The following is a 23745-nucleotide window of genomic DNA, read 5'->3' on the forward strand; positions in this document are numbered from 1 at the left end:
GTGAGTACGGGAGCGATGAAGGGCAGAGCAGCCTGTTACACGGTACATGCGCACGTGCGCGCTTCGTTGCACGCGGCACAGGGTCTGCAGAGTAGCGACTACGGAAACGTTTGCTTTTGAGTTTGATAAAATATTATCCTTCACTCCATTATGGCCAGCATTTTCTATTTATTTAGCAATAATAATGCCACTACTATGTCTTTAAGTTCAGTAATGCACGGTGTTTCTATCTACACATCCTTGTGGCAAGGAATGTTACATGAATGATAAACATCACCGCTGATCTATCCGTACGCATCATAGCATCTCCATGCCAATGACTGCAGTCAACATTTGCGCGGGACTACACACGACGTTGCTGTCGAGCTTTTGCTTATCCACTTGCTTCGCCACCTTTAGCCTTCTCTGCCCTCAATGCACACGATGAGAATAAAGCTATAGCTCCTTGCACAGAAGTCTTTGCAGCTGCTTATGTTGCTAAGGCGGCGGGAGCGCACAAAGCGTCTGCAGCTACGTTGGTGGGTCAAGCCCGTCTTTCAACGACGGTGAAGAGAAATAATGCAGCGATCGCGAACAAAGCGCCCGAACGCCACAATTCGCAGAACGGCACCGCATCGCCGGTACAAGGTTCGTCCAGGTTGACTGCACTGATCGAAACGATAACGTGACGTACGCGAATAGAGGAAACGAAAAGACCAGGGTGTATTTCATTTTCTGTGTATCTCATTTCCTGTCTCTCGAAAGTAAGACGGCAACCAAACCTAATCGAGCCGAGGAGTTCAAGTCCCGTCCAACGATCACAAGAACAACAAGGCCTCTTGTTACTAGTAAATAGTCAAACGCACAGCCATAGGTGAACAACATACTCAGTAAATACTACCCAATTCTCACCAGCAACCAGAAACTTCAGATTTTTTCCGACCCGCCCCAGAGTAGAATGCCGACACAACTCTAATTTGAATGATATTCTTGTGCATGCAAAACTAAGGAGAAATACGAAGTTAGGAAACGGTCCCTGTGGCCGCAACAGGTGCTCTACACGCAACCATATGAAATCTACTACTACAGTAAAAAGTACAGCTTCGTATTACTCACACAAGGTAACTTCGAGTTTCACTTGCACATTAAGCAACGTAGTCTACTCTCTAGAATGTGCGGCTTGTAGCAAACAATACACAGGTGAGACTGGACAACGATTTGGTTCAACAATCAACGGTCAACGCGCGGATACAGGACACGATTTACCAAAAGCAGTAGCCAGCCGCTTCAATGAACAATTTATTATATTCGAGAAACCAAGCCTCTATGAACTAAAAACAAAGTTTTGTTCACCTCAGGAAAGGAAGTACGAAATCATATTTCATACACAAATTTATATGACTTCACCCGACGCGATATACTTGGGCACGTGGCAACTTAGAATCATAAAACCGATAACTTCAACCTGAAATTCTCAGAACATCAACCAAGGCACAAAAGACATTGCGCCACCGGCTAACCTTAATTCTTAACTTCAGCTATTCCTCCATCTTGCAATTATTTTCCTGCCTACTACTTAATTTAATATACTCTTGCATGTTTTCACGCTGATAACAACTATACGACCCCCTTTTGCCATATACACCTGCCCCCGCCGGCTTCTGCGCACGTCACCCTCCTATTTGTTATTCGGGTTTCGGTCCCCCCCTCTCGTTTAATTTTTTTCTGTTTTTATTATACATTTTCTTGAAACAACTTCACCAACCCATTACAAAATACCACACGCCACGATACCTTTCGGCGCGTCAGCCACACAGGCTATCGCCACTTATGTATACCACCGTAACGACGCCTACGTTGAGCTACTGGGGCCAACGTCCCTTGAAAGACCGGGCCGTTGCCTCCCACTTACCCCTTGCATTGCTCCCCACACTCCTTTATTCGACGCATTAATCATACGCTACTAAATTCATTCTTTCAACTGATGTCATTTTGAGTCTTTTGTGTTGCTCGAGCACTGAACGCCTGACCGGCTCTACTAAAGCCATAAAAACACGCCGCCAGCGACACCCCTGAATGCTCCCTAATCTATCGCTTCCCCACAACCTCTCACGCCCTTCATTTTCTTTTCGTGTTCTTTTTTTTTGCTGTTGGTGCATTTCTTTTTTTTTCTTTTCTCCCCGCTTGTATACTCTACAACGTCAGGAGAAAGCACTTATTTTCTTTGAAGTCTCTTCTTTTACAACCAGCTGCCATCGTCAACAACCGCACGTGACGTCACTGTACTAACCCTTTAAAACTGACCTGCCGAGGATAATGAGGCCACCTTCGACGAAAATAGGTCCTCCTTCCTCCTATCGAAACGTTGGCCAGCCTTTCTGAGGCACCTTATCCCAGTTTATAACCTTTATAGGAAAGTAGTATATACGGGACGTTCAAAGTTAGACTTTCAGGGTTTTTAAGAGAAAATGAGAAGAGGACAACATTGAAGCCATTTTTCCACCTAGGTTACGTGGCCATGCGGTCGTCAATTGTAAGGATATTTGTCGTCGTAATGAAAGTATTTGTTTAAATTCTATAATTACCTTATTTTTTACTGCAGTTAGCATGGATGCTTATACCGCAATCTACGTAGGTGCTGTTTGGTAACTTGCATTTTGCGCAATTTTAATAACGTCACTGTGTCCCGAGATGTGCACTTCTGTAATTTTAGCCCAGGCAGTCTAATTACGCATGCGAGTGTCAAGTAGCGTTGCAGCGAGGCTGTACCTGGTCTGAAGTATTTGATTTGAGGGCCCTGCATTGCCTACGCCTGGAAAGCTGCTGTGAAATAGAAGGACGCCTATGAACTGGCGTCAGAGGCGTAGTTCATTGGTGTATGTCTGACAATTTTTTTATTCTTCGTGGTTATGCGAAAGTGCCGAACAGATCAGGCATCGCCTTGCAAGTGCGTCGAGTGAACCCCTGAGCTTACGGCATGCGTCTTTGCCTTTGTCACTGATTGCTCCTACTAAGCTGGGCCGTTGCAAGAAGCAAGCCCTACGTTGGGACCTTCTGCGTTAAAAATGGCTGCTACGTCTGTCTCAAGGTACTCTTCTACGCCAGAAAAAATAGATGTAGTGCTATCAATGGCGGAGATGAAGTACAATGCGCCATTAGCAATGAATCTGTACGCGTCTGCAAAGCAACATTTAAAAGCATTTTTAAAGATTTCCACACAACACGCTGAGTTAACCGAAAAAGACAGCCCAAGAAGAGCATCATTATTGACGACTTTGAAATTGACGTCCTTGCCTTCGAGCGTGCAATGCCAAATGTAAGCATGAGAGATATTTCTAGACCTATCCGGAAAAGGTGAGAATAGTGCACATCGCTTTAAAAAAGCACAAATTTCATCCACACCATGTGAGTCTTCATCAGGACCTAAGTGAGGCAAATTTTGAAAAATGGGAGAACTTTTGTAATTGGGCCATAATAAAAATTGACCATGATAAGAATTTCATACAAAGAGTGATTTCGACGGAGGAGACTCGATCTTGCAGAAAGAGCCCAGTGAACATTCACAATGCTCCCTACTGGTGGCAAGGAAATCCTCATTGGTGGCGGCAACACAGCTACCACATTCATTGAGGTCTAAATGTATGGTGTGGCATACTTGTGGACAGAACCGTTGGCCCTCACTTCTTCGAAGAGATCCTCGATGTTAAGAGTTATGCGCCCGAAATTCTTGCTGGTGTCATCGATAAATTTGCCTCGTGTCTCCCTCTCAAAAACCTGCGTCAAGTTTGGTTCCAGAATGACGAGACCCCACCACATTTCTCCTCGACTGTAAAGAACTGGGTTAACTGTAACTTTCCACGGCAGTGTCTGGGGCCTGAAGCAGCAGAAGCTTGATGGGGGCGAGTTGGTTTCCGTCTTCGTAACGCTCATTTCTTCAAGTGTCTGGAAGGCGAACGAGAGATGTTTTGACCGACGAGATTCACCCCTCCCCTCCCTCCTGATGTCTCTTGACTGGACTTCTTTTTGTGGAGAAACGTGAAAGATCGCCTTGACGCATTTGAGCCCAGCGACGTCAACGACATGAAGATGGGGATAGTTACCCCCTGTAGAAGCATCAACCCGGAAATACTGCGCAGATTTGTCGATTCGACGCAAGAGTGGTTTATGTGGTGTGTTGCGGAGGAAAGCAGGCATTTCCAACATTTCTAAACCGTTGGTTACTAGGCGATTGTCCTAATTCTAAGTTGGGCAAGATTTGACATAACTCGAAACTAACATTGCGTAAGCAACGGTATACTTGAAGGAGATTTCGAAAATATTTGTAGGTTTTGTTTGCATGTAGGCCACGGATTTAAATTTTACTTGTTTTTTTTTCAACTTGCTCTTGTTCTTTTTGTGCCACTTCTTCCGAAGTAATGCCAGAATCAGAGCTGCGTGGAACTAAACAAATAATAATTTAAACATTGACACGTTTCCATGCGCTGTCATGGACTGTTGTAGATACGTTCTAATCTTAAAAGGTGACATAGAGAATACGGGCCATTAGCCATCGTTCCCTAAGGTCTGACAATGCAGATGCGCAAATTCTCTTTACGCATGTGCAAGGCGCCCTGGAAACTATAATGGTCAGTAATGTGGTGTATCGCAGCTGAGGCTGTCGATTTATGTTGTGACATGACATTAATTTCCCTCATTCAGCAAACAACAGCTTCCATTATTACAAAAATACACTTAGGAATGCTTGAGCATGTAGTATCATAAATGTTGTGCGAAATATTGAGTACTCTGTATTGGTTTTTATTTTTCAACTTTCATTCAAACTAGGCACCAGAGAGAGACACAAAAGACGTTGCTTTGGCTTAGCGTGTTGGGATTGAGGCAGTTAGACTGGGTGATGGTATGTAAATCGTATGTTGACGATCGCTTTTGCAAGGAAATAAACTGCTGCACGGCACGACAGCAGCAGAAATTTCTTGCATTTTTTAAGCTAAAAAATTTCTAAAGCCCACATGCTGTTCAGAGCTCCTCCCAGTAGCACTGCTTCCTACCTTAGACGTTGGGTCATATGTGCAAGAGCCTCACTTAGGCACTGCCCTCAATGTCATTGGTTACGTACAAATACTTGGACAAAATATACAATGTCGAACATGCAAAACGAACTGTGGAAGTGAGTCATGGAACAAAAAAGATAGATCAAGGAATGCGGCTTGTGGATGCTAGCTGGGAGAGAGGGAGAGGTCGTCTATCTTGGCAGTGAGTCTCGCCTCCTCGCTGGATGGTGGGAATACCTTTCACTTTCTCCTATCCCTTCTAATAATATACAAGTTGAAGAATGCTGGTGGTGCTAGAACGCCCAAGAGACAGCGCTTTGCAGATTGCTGTGCATAACCGAAATTTCCAATGGGGACTGCTTAAAGGCCCATTAAGTTTTTTTTTCCTTACAGGCATCTACAGGCACCCGTAGATGCATGCAAAAACTCTGGAATGCACAGGTGGTGAGCTGAAAAAGGTTTATTGCTGCAACGCGGTTTCAATGTGTAAGGAGGGATCAAAGAAATGAACGCCTGTCTTGCAACAACCAACCTTTAGTTGCAAGTCAGTGGCTCCAAAACAACTTCACATTGGCCTAGTTGGTATTTACTGCATATCATATTGACCGCCATATATGATATGCAGTCAATATGATATGAATTCAGTGGCTGTTTCTGCCTTGTAGGTGAGTTGCTAAAACATGTCTAAAGTAAACATGTCTAAACTAAACTAAACATGTCTACAGAAGCAATCGGCAACCAACGAGGCCTACAGATTTATACTTGATGTAATTGTTGAATAATTAAGCACCAAAATACAAGTGCAACATAATATAAAAAGAACAAAAAGGAGAACTGAGGGGCCTTGATACGACGCTAACCGACAAGGAAACGTAATAATAATAATCATCATCATCAGAAGCAGCAGCAGCAGCAGCCTGGTTACACCTACAGCAAGGCAAGGGCACCTCCCATACTTCTCCAACTACCCCGGTCATGTACTAATTGTGGCCATGTTGTCCCTGCAAACTTTCAATCACATCCGCCCACCTAACTTTCTGCCGCCCCCTGCTACGCTTCCCTTCCCTTGGAATTCAGTCCGTCACCCGTAATGACCATCGGCTATCTTCCATCCTCATTACATGATCTGCCAATGCCCATTTCTTTTTCTTGATTTCATCTTTTTTAAGCATAGGAAGAAACAACTGTCGTTTTATTGGTAGTGTCGCCGTTAAAAGGAGAAGGCAAATGAAAATGGAGAAAAAAACTTGTCATTGATGGGAGCTAAACCCATAACCAACTGAGCTACAGTGGAGGCTATTCTTCCATCATTTTCCTACGGTCCTCATGTGTACACGATGAAGCTGTTGGAGGGTTCTTGCATGTGTAGCACTTACTAATACAACCAGGGCGAGATCTAGTACATGCACATGCATCTTCAAGAAAGTTTGCAGAGGGTGAGCCATTGCTGCAGCCCAAGTGGTAAAGCAATGCAAGCCTAATTCGCAGGTTGTCAATTCGTCTCCAATGAATGAGAACTTATCTTTCAATCCACTTTCATTTTCATTCTTAATTCTGCATTTCCATACAGAATAATTAAATTCCAATTGTCTCTTGCCTTTATTATAGAGAAGGTATACATTAAAAACACTATTCTTTTAATTCGTGCACTACTTGCATCAATTTATTTCCATATCGAATTGTTTGTCCTCACTAACCTCTGTCATGTATTTGAACAGAGAGACAACAAATGGTGGGAGTTCGTCCCTTGGTTTGCATCTTTTCGTAGTACTTGAAATATTGACTAATTCCTCTAACTTTAAATGACCAGCATCTTTCTTTTTTCTGTTCCACCACACTATTGACGTTGTTGCTTCAGAAGTACTGCTTGTAAACGTGTTCCGCTGGTGACTGCCTGGTGAAGCCAGCGTTGCTTTTGACTGCTTTCGGCCTGCTTTCGTATGCCTCGGAAGCCTCAGAAACCAGCACTTCTTGAGGCACTGGAGATTGAAGAGATTCCAAAATGCCCTGAGACTCCACAGACTGATGCGACACCGAAGAGACAGTCGATGCTGGCGCTTGTGACTATTTCACTGACTGTGACGTCACTCCAAGTGTTGCCTGCTCGGAAAACTGGCAGATTTTCGTTAATATGCCCGCAGTGATTCCCTCGTCACTTGTTGGGGGCACTGGTAGAAGGTTGGTGGATGTGTTGCATGTGAGCGTAATGGGGTTTGCGCATAACATGAATGTGAAAATAATATGCCGGTATGAGAGCAAAAAGATGTAATGGGTCTATAGTACGTCTACGTTTATTTTAAGGTGTCATTTCATTAGAGTGTAACGCCCAAAGTCTGAGTTAGTTTTGTAAGCACAAAACTGGATTGCATACACAACCAGAATGAAAATTTTCTGCATGCACTGAAGTGTAGATTTTGCGTTCTTCTTTTTTTGCTTCCGATACACTAACCAGTTCGTATGAGATCTGTGTGCCTAAAGCCAAGTGATACTTTACACTCGAAACAGTGCATAAGATTTAGATTCTTTCAGTTTCGTAATTATGAGCATCAAGCGTTCCAGTACGCTTAATCAGTACAACCACTTCATAAATTTAATGTTGAAAGACCTATGCTTGGAGTTTCTAAACGTAGAGCAATATTATTCGTATGTCTTGCTTTAACATAAGCCTTTTTCCTGTTGTTAGTTTTTTACTTGATATGTTCTTGGCTTGTTACTTTGTCTTCCTTTCATTGGTTTTCGAACTTCGTGTCTTTCTAAACTATTTTTTCTAAGTGAATGTATATGTAAACAAAGTGCGAAACTGTGTACGTAGCAGTCAGTACATTTGTTGTTTGCATTAAGGAAGTTTTATTCATGCTTGTAATCTTGCCATCAGCCTTCTAAAGGCCGTTGTGGCCCAGTGAAGCTGATTTGAGCAACCAAATGGTTCCAGAAGGTTTCCTGAAGCTAAGCTTTCTTTGTCTTTGGATTCTCCCATGGCTGCTACTGCACTCTTGAGAACTAGCTTTTACTGAATACCTCCAGCTGATAATAATGCAGCCGTTGAACCATTGCCATGCCAGTTGAATGTTGGCTACAGTCTTGCACGAGTGACAAGTACCGGACATAGTGCGAGTACCGGATAGAATAAAGTAACCGGATCGTGATATTTGTATGCAAAATTCCAGTGATGTTCTTTTCCACTGTGAAAATGCTGCGTTCTCAACAGAAATTGTGAAAGCTTAGCTTAGAGCGATAACCACAGCGTTAGGGGCCGTAGAATTAACGCAGGCTGATAATTAATTAATGCCACTGCTGAGCGGACACAAAAACCAGCACTGTTAATTGCACAGCTCATAATGCCGTCAATACTATGGTGCATTCATTCCCAAAGCATTAGCGCCCAGAACGAATCATTGAGCAAGATAGGAACGATTTGAGGGTTGGTGATGGATCACTGATTTGCACAGTGCTGGCAAGCAACAAAATGCAATATATAAATCCGTTCATTGCAGTGCCTAAGACTTGTGAATACAGCAACATTCAATAATCGGCGGAATACTGCCTATATACCGGCACGCTGCTTCCTAGGATGAATGCATAGAATCAAAAGAAACCACATGCATCTTTTTTTTATTTCTCTTTGTATGAGCATCAGGCTAGTCAATTTTTTTAACTTGCAACTTGTTTGTCACCTTGGTATGAAAATCATGCTTTATGGCTGATATTCTGCGTGTGAAACCGTGCTGATTATGTTCAACGAATGGTTTCGCCGATTGGGAATAACGGTACGCGACCTTGACTTGACGTGACTTCCTCCTAACAGTGGGTATCAGCAGCGTAGTAAATGCAAGTTCACGTGGACAACTCGTTTGCTGCATAAGCTCCACTGTTAAAAAAAGCAATATGCTTTAGAAGCAGTTAGGCCCGAGCAATTTCTGAGTGTCGTCAGCATAGCGTACGAAGTGAAAAAAATGTCCCAAAGAAGTTCCCTCTTGAAACCAGGCTCGAAATTGAACCTGCGGCAAACATAGGAGGCAGCGTTTCGGGAAGGTAGCATAGCAATGCACAAAGAACATATGAGTCTGCAAATCACAGTCTTGGCGTTCACGTTTACCGACTTTCGTTGTTGAAACAGACAATTCTTGTGGTAAATACAGGGCCGAAAATTTATTTCCAGGCAAAGAAGAAAACGAATTAATTCAACGAGCATTATGCTGTTTAAATAAAACGAATAAACTAGGAATGTCTGCACGGCGCTTGACTTTTCTACTCCAATGGCTCACAAGGGCGACGTAGTTTCATTTGTTTGTTTCTGCATGAATCGCGAATGGCTACTCCCTCTATATATGAAAAGCACGCTTCCCAATAATAAAATAGGATGCGAATGAGTGGCACTAGCATTCCCCACGTTTTTTTTTTCTTTCTATTACGCTGGTCCTAGGTTAGAAATAGGAATCAACTATTTGGCATTCTTTCGAAGCCAGCATGTATGTGCCGTATATGTCGCTGAACTGTTACGGAAAGAAAAAAATGTAAATTTGTCGGAATGAATTCTGGACGAGTTGGTGCAGGCACCGGGCGGCTGTCGTAAGGCACGAGTGGGGTGTCGGCAACGTGTTTGCGAAACGCACCACGAAGAGCAGAACTCAGAACCCTCCCATGTGAAGAAGACGACGGGTGTGAGGCGCTCTTGGTGTTTGCTATGATTTCGCACTCCGGGTGTTGAGGCATGAGTAACGGAAAACGCACTTTTCGTGTCTTCATTTGAGAAAGGACCCCACTTTTGTAAATCCGGCACATTCATCGCGCCAGGTAATAGGTAAAGTAGAAAAATAGAGCAAATTACGATGGAAATGCACCCCGCGAATATAGCTCACCGTGCAAACTAAGACGTAGAGCACCAGCACCCATGTTCCACATGTGATTTTTCAGTGCATGGTAACATTGTCGCGTACTAAATCGTGTAGATAGGGAAAGAGCAACAAAAATTCGCTGACGATATATCAGATGTGTATAAAATACACACCACCGGGTACGTATCCTTGGGGCCACTGTGTGTTCCACTCATTATGTGCCACAAGCGACAACGGGCGTCTGGTGCTCTTCATTAAACCTTTTTTGACGTCAACTTTTGTAAGTGCAAGCATCACAACATCACACTTACACGGTGATATAGACGTGATGCGATTTTTCTTGAAAATGGGGAACGGCGTAGATATTTTTATTTTCCGGCTCTCAAAATGCGCGTTCTCGTAAAATATGACCTTCAACATCGCGTTTGTGCTCTGTAAAAGCTTGCGTAGGAGATATTGAGTTAAGAGGCTTTCGCCGCGGCCGAAGTTACTTAAGAGGATTGGTTGTATTTTCTCTTTGTTTATAAAATGACGAAGCCGTTGTTAGAAGACTACGAAAATTGCCAGTGTAGTTTGTGTGGTTATGAGCAATAGCATGTAAGCTCCGCCACATCTCAAACGGCTCCGTGTGCAGTGCTTCCCGTCGAACCCGTTATTTTTTTACGCTGCATACATAGCTTTTCTATGTTCATACTGTACGCATGTTTCTCTAATGCTAAAGCACGTCTCTTTACAGAATGACCTGTATAACGCATAGTTTCCTACAAAATTTACTAGAGGGAACTCTGGCGCTGCAGTCGTTGTACCACCCTGGGAATAATGGGAAGTACATGGATTTGTCTGATCTTCGTGCTTGTGGATTCAGACGTTCTTGTGATTTTGCATATTACGCTAGATTAATCTTATTGTCATAAATTTAAGCGCAATCTATGTTCTTCGAAGTACAGACGACGCCGGAAACACGCACAATTCCTATTAATTGCAACGAATAAGCTTGTCCAGGTGGCCAAATCGAAATGCGCCAAGCGTCTCACGGCACTGGCATGCCCGCGATAAATTCATAAGGGCGCTTCATTCGCTAGTCGATACATGCGTCCGTGGCTTAATGGTTTAAACATCAGACTTCTGTGCTAGAGCTCCCGTGTTTAAATCCTGTCGTCGGATAATTTTAATGATCGTTATTTATTTATTTATCACGCAATACACTATTCAAAATGACAAGTTTACAAAGTCACGAAGTCGTTTTGAAGCACAAAAGGACGAGGTTTAGGTAAATTCATGCACTTCCCATAATTCCCATGCTAGTGCAACCACTCCCATAGCTCCAGAATTCCTTCTAGTAACTTTTGTAGGAAACTCTATGGTATAACGTAGGAATAACTGTGTCGATGTTCTTGTGTGAGGTGTGCACTGCGCGACATTTGCAATGAAGTCACCTGTATAAGGAACGATTCAAGATGCACTAAGCGCTCGGTAATGAAGCCTTTCTACTACATTACACTTATTTCACAGGATTGGCACGTATACGTGACATCCCACATAGCACGAGCTGCAGCTCTTCTGTGAGCTCTAGCTTCTATTCGGGCACTGGAATTATTGACTCTCTTCCTTGCATCGCGAGCACGAAGGCGTATATTTTTCCCATTTTCAGCTTGTGGTAGCTAAGGCTTTCGGATGTTGTGTTAAACTGCACCCCTTCCACCTACGGGGTCCGCTCTCGATTCCCTCGGAGCAGAACCTTGCAAAGTCGCTGCGAGACATTGTACCACCTTGGGGTTCGGCTCAGGTAGTGTCGTTTCATCCCGCGGTAAAAAATTCGACAATTACCATACTCGTTAAAGCAAAACCTATAAATATTTTCGTTTCGCGATATATCGGGTGGTGCGGACAATCTGTCTAGTGCGGCACATGGCAAACGCAGCGAAGTGTGGCGCCATTACCTCGCTCATCGTGAGGCCACGCTTGGGTGACGTGAGGGCGCAATTCGTAGTAGCCGCCGCTGACAGACCTGCGTTCATGCATCGCTTCGTTTCCATATATGGTATGGGCGAACGAGGTGTTCGCACGCCATCGGTGAACAGACGACGGCACGATACTCTGGCGCCATCTGGTATTGGTCGCTTCTGCCGAGCCAGTCTTGCGCGGCACTACGCTTTCCTTGTCACCCTTTCGCCATACCAAATTCATCCTCCTCTTTTCTCGCCCTGTCTTCGTTATCGTCGTCATTCATGCCCCGCTTCCCTTCGCGTTTGCTCTTTCATCCTTTGTTGAGCTCGATTACTCCGACGCGAACGCTCAGCGGAGGAGCGGTCGTTGAAAGGCCCAACCACACATATCACGGGATTCTTGTCTGGCTACGCGTACACCATAAGCCTACGTGTCTCCGAGTACGTACGAGAGTAAGTTCTTTCCTTTCAATGCACAACAGTGGTAGAACGAGGAGCCAATGTTTTGACATGGGGACATCGACAGAACACCAGTTACATTCGTTATCAGCATTTTTTGGTGAGCGCGTAGGAGACATAAGTGAAAGACATAAAATAGTAATGCAGCGATCGCACAGAAAGCGCGCGAACGCCAGAATTCGTCAGCCTGCATCGCGTCGCCTATACAAGGTTCGTCTAGGTTGGCTGGCCTGATCGAAACAATAACGTGATATACCCGAATAGAGGGAACGACAAAATCAAGGTGTATTTCGGAAAGCGAAAAAATTGGCGCGAAGATCGGGCAGATTAGCCGCCGGAAGAACACAGATTGTAAGTTGGATACGCGGTAAAAGCACCTAAAGCCATGTCAACAGCTGTCTTTCTAACCTGTGCATCCGTTTGCACTTTAACATGCCGTCACTAATTCTTCACCTTCAGAGGGGAAAAAAACAGTTGATTCTATTCCACATACAATTTATTAATAAACGATGTATTTTCTTACATTCATATACTAAAACGGTGGTGTAACCAGTGCTGAAATATTAGTTTGGTGCTCCTCTTTTTATAGTCCGTAGGCCGTGCTCTATATACACAGCTTATGAAGCACCCTCTTTTCTTGTACAAAACTTGTAAGGATCAAGTTTTGTAATAAATTATCTCCTATTCTATAGTTAGCTCACCAGCACAAGACAGTTAGGTACTCCTAGTTATATTTGTGCCATTAGTACATCACATGGTTTCAAGAGCAACTGTTTATCCGTGTTGGCTTCAACTGACTTCAAAGTGACTGCAACCAAACTTGAGTGAGCGGAGGTCTTCAAGCCCCGCCATAAGATCACAAGAACATGAACGCCTCTTCTGGCTACTAAATTCTCAAACGCACTCCCAAAGGTGAACGACATCCTCAGTAAGTACTACCCTGTCCTCACCAGCAACCACAAACTTAATAAATTCTTTCTCAACCTTCCTACAGTAGTCTCCAGACGCAACATTACTTTTAAAGATATTCTCGTGCATGCCTAACTAAGGAAAACGACGAAGTTTGGAACCCATCCCTGTTGCCGCCCCAGGTGCTCTACATGTAAACATATCAAGTTTCAAGTTTCAAGTTTCAAGTTTATTGCTTCATTCATTAGTGGTACATATATGCAGTAGAAGTTATACAGAAAGAGGTCCCACAGTTATAAACTGCAGCGGGACCTCTTGTTCTTAGTTACATAATAATATATAAATAAAAAGGCGTCAGTTGCGGTTATAAACAAAGAATGAATTACACAATTTCTACAGTGTTAAAGTAATATAACCTATGGCAACACATCACAACATAAAATAAATTACATCAATAAGCAACATAAACATGCTTCAAAGAATAGATACAGTTTACAGGGTATTAATATAAGCTCTCAGTGAACGTTGGTAGGATGATAATGTAGGTGAGGATTTAACGTGAGTAGGTAAATTATTCCACATTTTCACACTAGCAAAACCAACAGTTAGTTTGCCATAGTTGCTGCGCGATTTTGGAAGTAAAAGGTTATTTTGTAAAGAGAACCTGGTAGTGTTAGGATTAGCAAGACTATTCCTGCCAATGACATAATGTAATTGTGGGTTATGAAGAAGGCGGTAAATAACGATGCTGTGGTTGTACCAGATCATTTTATTTATTGTCAGGATACGTAACTCAGTGAAGATGGGGGTAACATAAGCGTTATAAGGAGCTGAAGCGATGATACGGACAGCGTTATTTTGGATGTGCTGCAAGGGAGCTATATGACAGCGATATGTAAGACCCCAAGAACTGATGCAGTAATTTAAATGGCTAGAAATGAAGGCATAATACAGTGTCAGGAGAGTGTGCTTTTGAAAGTACTGTCTGGCCTTTAAAAGCACCCTGATTCCATAGGCAGCTTTCTTTTTTATGAAGTTGACATGCAAATTAAATTTTAGAAAGGAGTCTAATTGAATACCTAAAAATGAGCACTCATTAGATGGAAATATTGGGTGAGAAGCTATGTACAGTGGTAGAAGGTTATGTCGAGGTTTACTGTGTGAACTAAAAACCACAACTTTGTTTTCTGGGGGTTAATTAGCAATTTATTTATTTTTACACCAACTACTGACATTATTTAGTTCATCATTTAAAAGCTCAGTTAGCGTAAATATGTCGTTATGTGAGGCGTAAATAGTGGTGTCGTCCGCGTACAAAAGACATTCTGTAGAAGTTAGGCAGTTTGGGAAATCATTAATGAAGATTAGAAATAAGAGGGGACCGAGTATGGACCCCTGTGGAACGCCAGTGTTAATTATTTTTGTGTCAGACAGCACTCCTGAAATGCAAACCTGTTGCTGTCTGTCGTATAAATAGCTGCGCAGTAGTTCCAAAGATGGACCTGTTATGCCATATGCGCCGAGTTTAGTAAAGAGAATGTTGTGATTAATGGAATCGAATGCTTTCGAGTAGTCGATAAATACAGATCCTACGAATCTGCCCCCATCAATTTCCGCTTTGATCTTGTCAGTGAGGGTGATTAAAGCTAGGTTAGTAGAATATCCAGCACGAAAACCAAACTGTCTTGGTGTTAATAATTGGAACTTATCCAAGTAATTAGATAGGCGCTGTACTAATAGTTTTTCTATTACTTTACTGAAACACGGCAGGATGGATATGGGCCTGTAGTTTGCTAGTAAGGTGACGTCTCCTTTTTTGTGCACAGGAATTATTTTTGACTTTTTCAAGTCACTAGGAAACATGGCAGTTTTAAAGATTAAATTGACAACGTGACTGCAAGCTTCACATATGCTGTCAACAATTTCTTTGATATGATACGAGCATATGGAATCTAAACCAGGACTGCAATTTTTAAGATTCATAATTGTTGCTCGAACTTCACTGGGTGTAGTTGGGAAGAGATAAAATGATTGTTGTGTCAAGCGTGGCATGTGAGTGTCATTACCCCCAGGGATATCAGGCACAGTACCAAAAAGTTGCTGAATGCGCATGCAATATCTTCAGGGTTTGTAAGTGTACAGTCTTTTTCTTGAATTTTCGTTATTCTATTCCTATTCAGAAACGCATTAAGTATCTGCCATTGTTTCCGGGAATCGTTCCCGGTTTCATTTATTACATTTTCATAGTAAGTTTTCTTTGCTTGTTTTAGTAGATATGTAAGTAAGGTGCAAAACTTCTTGTACCGAAACTTAAGGGATTGGTTAAATGGTCTATTTTTGCATTTACGATACAGATTTTCTTTCCTGCGCATGCTCTTCAACAATCCTGGTGAAAGCCAAGGGTTTGATGGGGAGGCGAAATGTTTACGGCACTGAACTATTGTTGTTGCTGAGGATATACAAGTTTTAATTGTGCCAGATAACTCAGTATAAGAGGCTTCAGCGTCATTTAATGATGTTACGCGCGACCAATCTGAACTGTTAACTAGCTCTATGAAATGTTCTTTGTCAAACCTGGGTTTAGTGTACAGAGTTTCGATGGCGTGATTAAGACGTGGAAAACATAGCACAATCGGAAAGTGGTCGGTTATGTTGCTTCGTACGATAAAAGCCTTAGGGGGATAAATCAGGTTTGTTAGTGCATGATCGATGAGAGTAGTCGAGTTAGAGACGCACCTAGTGGGTAGTTGTAACAATGACTCGATACCGTATCCATGACAGATGCTAATGTATTCTCTGCTGTAAGCGCAGTTCTCATCCAGAAGATTGATGTTTATGTCTCCCATGATAACCATGTTCTTGTTTTCATTCGAAACAGTGTGAAAAATTTTATCTAGAGCGCAGCAAAACGTGTTTATACTAGAGCTGGGTGATCGGTAGATGCAGCCAAATACAGTGTTTTTTTCACCGGTACTGAAACATGAATTATTGATTTCGATCCATACTGCTTCGCAATCGGGCATACTAAGATTTAAATCTAGCCGGCGTTTATACTCTATATCTTGTGAAATAAAGATTGCGGAACCACCGTGATTGGATGACACGCGATGACAATATTCCGGAGTGTATGATGGAAATGAAAACAAATTCTTATCGCTATCGCTTAACCATGTCTCTGTTACACAAACCAGTGAAAACGAAATATTGATCGATGATAACAGCAGGTGAAACTCGTCATAGTGTTTTTTTAGACTTCTTGCATTGAAATGGATAGCTGAGCAGCTGGGATTTGACAACAACGATGCCAGTTCGTTTGATTCAACGTAAGCCATGTTGGAAAAAGTGAAGTGCTATTACGCATGGTTAGTGAAAATCGCGAGATCTGCCTCGTTTCGAATTCGCAAAACCTTGCTGTCTGTGTTCTTCCGCGCCTTGATTAGGCAGTCATCAGTCCATAGGAACTGCCAGTGATTTTCTTTTTTCAAAGATAGAGCTTTCGAAAATATCTTTTTGTTTTCCTGTGTCAGATGGTCGTTGACGTAAATCGGCTTAGACTCAGTTCCATGAAAGCCTATGTCGCGAGTCTGTAGACGCGCCTTCCGCGCCTTGCTTACGAATTCTGCTTTCTTTGCCCTCGAGGTGAACCTTGCAATTAAATTTTTCGTGCTTGAGACAGATGGCACTCGATGGGCAATTTCGATGTCGTCTCTCGATACCGGGCAGTCAATTTTACTTCCAACAGCCTGAAGAATCGCCACACAGTCTTCGCCTTGAGTGCAGGGTACACCCTTTAGTTCAACATTATTTTTGCGTGAGTATTGCTCTAGCTCACTTACTTTCTGTTCCAAGGCTGCGTTTCTAGTTGTAAGTGCCAAGTTCGTAATCTTCAGTTTCTCGTTCTCAGACTTCAGTTCCTAAACAGTTTCATTTAAGTAAGCCAGGCTCCCCTGCAATTCCTCCAAGTCTTTCTTGAAGTTACCAACAAACGTTTCTGGTTCAGTGGCCATCTTCAATTTAACGCTCGCCAGAACTTGTTGAGCCACCGTAGCCAGTTTTCCCTGCAGAACGCTTTCTAGCGCATCAAGACGCTTCGCGAGTTCAGCATTTGAGGGCATGACGGATACAAAGCACCGAGACAAAAACCGTAACAGTGGCAGCAGTTGCGATATGCAAGAGTTAGAGAAAAATGGAAACCAAAGCCCACCTGTGTAGGGAATAGCAGATGCTTATTAGCACGAATGCCAGAGGCTCCCTCGTGCACGCTCGCAACTGCTGCCACTAGTGTCGATGATCTGGGCGTGTTGCGTATATATAGGCTCAGAAGTAGACGGTGCTGCCACTGACGGAAGTGACGGTGCCTCACTGCGCAGAGGTTGGCGATCAAGCCTGAGTCCGCTGGGCCATGCGCAGAAGCAAAGCGCAGGACGCAGTGTCGCCGGATCCGTGCTCCTTGTGATATCTGTGTAGGGAATAGCAGATGCTTATTAGCACGAATGCCAGAGGCTCCCTCGTGCACGCTCGCAACTGCTGCCACTAGTGTCGATGATCTGGGCGTGTTGCGTATATATAGGCTCAGAAGTAGACGGTGCTGCCGCTGACGGAAGTGACGGTGCCTCACTGCGCAGGGGTTGGCGATCAAGCCTGATTCCGCTGGGCCATGCGCAGAAGCAAACTTCAGGTCGGTGATCTGGCCCGAGTCCTCTGGACCTCTGGAGTCCTCTGGAAATATACTACTACAATAAAAAGTACACCGTCGAATTACACAAGGTAACTTCGAGTTTGACCTGCACATCAAGCGAAGTAGTCTACTGTTTAGAATGCGTAGCTTATAGCAAACAATACATAGGTGAGACTCAACAACAAATTCATGCAAGACTCAACGGTCCCCGCGCGGATACAAACATATTTTATCTAAAGAATCAGACAGCCAATTCAATGAACATTCGACAAAGCAAGGCTCTATATACTACAAACAAATTTCCGTTCAATTCGCAAAAGGAAATATACGGAATCATACCTCAGACACAAGTTTAATTGCCTACACCCGACGGTAATTATTTCGGCACGCGGAAACTTAAAAGCTTTAAAAGCGGTAACTTAAATCACAAGTTCTCATAACATCAGCCAAGGCACAAAACACATTATGCCGCCAGCTAACTTTAATTCTTTACCTCGCCTAATCCTCTATTTCAATTTTTTTCTGCCACCTAAACAGTTTAATATACTTTTTAACATTTTTACGTTTAAATCAACTGAATGCCCCCCTTTTCCCAAGGTACTCGTGCCCCCGACCACTTCTGCGCTCGTCACCCTCAAATTTGTTATCCTGGTTTCGGTCTACCAGACCTTTTTTTTATCTGTTTTTGTTAAATAATTCCTTTGAAACAGCCTCACCAACACATTCGAAGGTCCCAGGCGCCAGTATACCTTTCTCGGCGCATCAGCCACATGGGGTATTTCTGCACACCGCCGTAACGACACCTACGTTGAGTTTCTGGGGCTAACGTCCCTTGAAAGACCACGCCGCTGCCTTCCAGTTACCCCGTGCATTGCTCCCCGCGCTCATTGTCGCCATCTTAACTGCTTCAATATTACGCGACGCATTGCTGCTCGCTTCTAAAGTCATTCTTTCAACTGATGTCTTTTTAGGTCTTTTTTGCTACTCACGCACTGACCACCTGACCAGCTTTTCTAAAGCCACAAGATCATGCCGCCAACGACACCCCTGAATGCTCCTAACGTCTCGCTTCCCCGATACCCTCCGATGCGCTTCCTTTCTTTTCTTGTTCGTTTGGTTTTCCTCTTGATGTCCCGCCTTCCAACTACCGCGGTCTTGTCCCCTCGTCTTAGGAAGCGTTCTCACAGACGTCTGGCGACAGCGCTCATTTTCTTTGAAGTCTCTCCCTTTACAGCCAGCCGCCACCCACATCAACCGCACGGGTCGTCACTGTACATACCCTTTAAAGTTAACATGCCGAGGATGACGAGGCCTCCTTTGACGAAGATAGGTCCTCCTATCGAAACGTTGACCAGCCTTTTTGAGGTACCTTATCCCTATTTATAACCTTTATACCACACTAGGATATACAGGGTGTTCGAAGTTAGAATTTCCGTATTTTTTAGAGAAAATATGAAGAGGACTACACCTAAGTCCTTTTCCTACTTGTTTTTATGCGGCCACGCGGTCGTAAACTGTAAGGATACTTCTCGTCAAAATGGCGATATTTAAAAAACATTCGATAATTACCCTATTTTTGCATACTGCATAAATACATGCAAAACATACATACAATAAATACATAAAATAAATAAATACATACAATACATGCTAACTGCATACTGCAGTTAGCATGTATGTTTATGCTGAAAACTCAGAGGCGGTGCTGTTTGGTAACTTGAAATTTGTGCAATTTAAGTAACGTGCCTCTGTCCCGAGGTATGCATGTCTAAAATTTCAGCCCAAGCCGTCTAAATACGCATGCACGCAAGTTGCCAGTGGTGTTCCAACGACGCTGTACCTGTTCGAAGTGTGTGATTTGAGGGCCTTGCATTGCCTATGCTTTAAAAGCTGCTGTGAAATAGAAAGGTGCCTGTGAACCGGCGTGAGTAGTGCACTTGATTGGTGTATGCCTGACCATTTTTTTTATTCTTCACGATATTGCGAAAGTGCCGAAAAGATTAGCCATCGCCTTGCAACTGCGTCGAGTGAACCCCTGAGCTTACATTATGTGCCTTTGGCTATGCCACTGATTGCCTCTACTAAGCTGGGCCCTTCGAACAAGCAAGCCCTGCGTTGGGATTTCTCCGTTGAAATATGGCTGATTCGTCTGGCTCAAGGTACTATTCTACGGAAGAAAAAATAGATGCAGTGCTATCAATGGCGGAGATGAAGTGCAATCCGTCATTGGCAATGAGTCTGTACGTGTCTCGCCATCCGCATCGGAGAGTTTAAACCAAAGTTACATTTGTTAGCGTTTTCAAAGGTTCTCGCACAAGAGGCTCAGTTCACCAAAAAAGGCAGCCCACGATGAGCATCATGGATGAGGACTTTGAAATCGACGTCCTTGCCGGCCTGCATGCAATGCCAAATGTAAGCATGAGAGAGATTTCTAAACAATGCGGGAAAAGCGTGTTCACAGTGCACAACGTTTTGAAAAAGAACAAATTTTAACCATACCACGTGAACCTTCATCTGCACCAAAGTGAGGCAAACTTTGGAAAACGGGCAGACTACTGAGGCGACTTTGGAAAACGGGCAGGCTATTGTGGTTGGGCCCTAATAAAAATTGGCGATAATAAGGATTTCATACAAAAAGTGATTTCAGCGGATGAGCCTCCATTTTGCAGGAACAGCCGAGTGAACATTCACAATGCTCATACTCATGGCAAGGAAATTCTTATTGGCTACGGCAACACAGCCACCAAATTCACTGGGTACTAAATGTATGGTGTGGGACACTTGGGGACAGAATCATTGGCCCTCACTTCTTTCACGGGATCCTCGATGGGAAGAATTATGCGCACGAAATTCTTGCTGGTCTCGTCGATAAATTTGCCTCGAGTCTCCCTCTCAACGAACTGCGGCAAGTTTGGTTTCAGCATGACGGGGCCCCACCACATTTCTGTTTCACTGCAAAGAAGTGGTTCAACTGTAAATTTCCACGACAGCGGATGGGACGCGAAGGAGAGATCTTTTGGCATCCGAGATCCCCCGCAGATCTCTCTTCACTGGACCTGCTTTTTTGAGGAGCAACGTGAAAGATCGCGTTTACGCACTTGCGCCCACCAACGCCAACGACATGAAGATGTTAATAGTTATCCCCTGTAGAAGCATCAACCCGGAAATGCTGCGCAGAGTTGTCGACTCGATGCGAAAGCGGTTCATGTGGCGAGTTGCGGCGGAAGGCAAGCATTTCGAACATTTCTAAACCGTTGGTTACATGGCTATTGTCATAATTCTAAGTTGACTAACATTTCATATCACTCTAAATAATATTGTGTAAGCTATGGTATATTTGAAGCAGATTTCGAAAAAGTTTGTACGTTTTCTTTGTGTGTAGGCCATGTATTTGTGCTGTACTTGTTTTTTACTTCTTATTGTTGTTCTTTTTCTCCCACTTCTTCCGAAGTAATGGAGTAACCCCGCCACTGATACAGCCCTGAGATCTGCTTCAGTGGAGAGGGTCCATAATGCAACGGGCGTCACACCGTGGAGTTTGATGTAGCGACCACGTTAGTGCCCTGCCCGTTTGTGCTTCGACGCTGCGCATGTTCGTGGCGTCTCTTTGCATGTCAAGCACTGACGCTTTCCCTGTAGCACAGCAGGCGTCGCGCGTCGGACGATGCGTGCCTCAACCAAGCCTAATCACAACAATGTCTAGCCAGCAACATAGGCACAGCCATCATATCTGCCTTAACGATGATTGTATACCTAAGTGCAATAATTACAGCTAAATGAGTGAACAACAAGTGAAACCAGGGATTAAGCAGGCTAGGCTAAGATTTTGCTCTGCATATCAAGGAACAGCTAAGCTAAGTCGCTGCCAATTATTTTGCACAACCACGAGAACGCCACCTGTGAGTCAAATATGCTTCGCTTGAAAAATTCATTAGCTATTCCACTCTGTGAAAGTGGATGACCAGTGAAGCTGTTTAGCGCACGACATAGAGGTGACACAGTATTTGTCGCAAAGGTATAAACGTATTTATTGTCCTCTCTGCACTTATTGTGGCGATATAGGTACGCACATGCATTAACAAACCAGATCTGTTAATTAATGTCTCCGTCACGTAAGGCAATGAATGGCTCAAACAAATAAACGCAATAGCCCAATTCCCGTAGGCACGTTCTCCCCATGTCGAAGACTGAAGTAAAACTCTGCGTAGGAATGATGACTGGTGACGGAGCCAGCTGTGGAGGAAGTCGAGGACGCTGGAGCCATTCATAATGATGACGTTTTTTTTTTTTTCAATACAGAGCCAGCTCTGGAATAAAATGACGACGACGAACGCTCGAGCAGTGGAATGAGCGCGTTCGCGCTGTAGGCGACGAGGACCGTACAGCGAATCTATCTATGGCTTGGGCAAAACCTTTGCTAGCAAGCAGAAAAGCCTCCTCCACAAGGCGAAAGAGGGACGTCCAACACAGGGAATGTACGTTTCTTTCGCATCGAGGCGGACCTGACGCGTAGTATTTTCCTTTTATTTCACAGGCATCTGCCGATAGCGGGAAAACACTACTGCGTAATCATAGAAGTTTAGAAAAAATTTAATCTGACGTGTTGCTAAGCGCTCTGCAACTTTTTAATTGGAATTTATCGTCTAACATAATTGTTTCCGATGTTGGTCAATTAATCTTTCCTAATTATGAAATTAGGAAATGGCGTGCGTTCCATATTTGCGCGTACGAATCTCCTTCAACAATCACCGCTCTTTCTTCTTATTTATCACTGGAACAACCTGCCGAAAGAAATTGCTTCTATACATGATCATGAGTCATCTGTAAGTCTGTTGAAGAGCAGGTTTGCGTATGTCGAGTAAGAAAAGAATTTTGTGCCTTCGACGCATTCTAATTGCAACTAGATGCTTTATAGCGAGTTTTTCTTTATTCATCATGTATGCATTTGTTTCTTTTTATTTCCTTTTTTCTTTCTTTATTTTCTTGTTGTGCTCGGGGGTCTATACTACGGTGTTCTTTAATGCATTTCCCCCCAAATTGTGTTGAAATATATTGTTTTTAACCCCCCCCCCCTTGCTTATGTAATGCCCGTAAGGGCCTTTAGAGTATCTGAATAACAAACAATTAAGCAGAATACAACAAAGAGTGTCACCTACTCCATACAATAATCAGCAACATGCATTTAGTCGCGTCGTCTCAGAATGCATCGCCATTTTTTATACTCTGGCTAAACTTATCCTGGACGTCCTGCATATATATAACACGTGCACTGTTTTTCGTCCTGATTTTTCTACGTTCGATCGCGGTTGTCAAATGAAACTATAAATGCCCGTTATGGTGCGGGCACTTAATTTCCTGGTGAGTATGTGTGAGTGGAAAGAACGAGTTGCTATTGCTTCTAAGCGCATTCTAAGTTCATTAGGTACTTCTTAATTTTTACTAGTGATCACAGTTAATTGTAAACTTAGGATACCTCAACACGAAGTTTGCTTTGCGAAACAGGTAATGTTCTCATGTTGTCAACGTGTGGTTCCTTTCTATCTGCGGAATCAGAGCCGCACCTGCTCTGGATAAATAAAGGAGTCGTGTGGCCTTAGATAAAGTGATTGAAAGAGTTACATGAAAATAACCCTGACAAATCACGTTCAGACACATTCAGCCTCAAGGCCACCATGTTTGCCGACTAGCAAACAAGGTTGCCGCGTTAGGAGACCGCTCCCAGAAACCTCATATTTTAAATCTGTGCACCAAAGCCTATTGTGCCGGTGTCACGAGCCGAAGTGATCTCCAACAAGCTGTCTTAATTAGCGCACACACGAAGCCTACTTTCCGAGCACTGGAAATGCGCATATTGAACACAATTATAGGAGCAGTGCTCGCAAACTTTC

This window comes from Dermacentor albipictus, chromosome 3 (assembly GCF_038994185.2).
Source record: "Dermacentor albipictus isolate Rhodes 1998 colony chromosome 3, USDA_Dalb.pri_finalv2, whole genome shotgun sequence".
In the NCBI taxonomy this organism is placed as follows: domain Eukaryota; kingdom Metazoa; phylum Arthropoda; class Arachnida; order Ixodida; family Ixodidae; genus Dermacentor; species Dermacentor albipictus.